Source organism: Penaeus monodon, chromosome 23 (assembly GCF_015228065.2).
Source record: "Penaeus monodon isolate SGIC_2016 chromosome 23, NSTDA_Pmon_1, whole genome shotgun sequence".
In the NCBI taxonomy this organism is placed as follows: Eukaryota; Metazoa; Arthropoda; class Malacostraca; order Decapoda; family Penaeidae; genus Penaeus; species Penaeus monodon.
In genome coordinates this window covers 37,349,901-37,350,250 of record NC_051408.1, presented here as the reverse complement: position 1 = coordinate 37,350,250, position 350 = coordinate 37,349,901, and positions in this window count along the sequence as shown.

Genomic DNA, 350 nt, shown 5'->3' with positions numbered 1-350 from the left:
TCTTATATATATGATATACATCTGAAATCATGCTAGGTAATTGGATGAAGATTGCAAGAAAAATTGGAAATTCTGGTTATCATTGTTTCCCCTTTCCACTCTTGTTGCAGTGTAATATGAAGCATGTATTCAGATTCATTCTAATAGCATTGCCAAGTATCTGTTCAGATGATTGTCCTTAAAATGTATGCACAGATGGCTTTTTTGTAAATACAGAACAGTAATTGTTAGTATTAAATTTTTAATATATTATGTCAGTTATGAGTTGCTGAGATGAGTCATTATGTAAGCCCTTTATATTAAGGATACAGCTCGATAAATGCTAATGTCTGCCTTGAGAACTTCAGCCT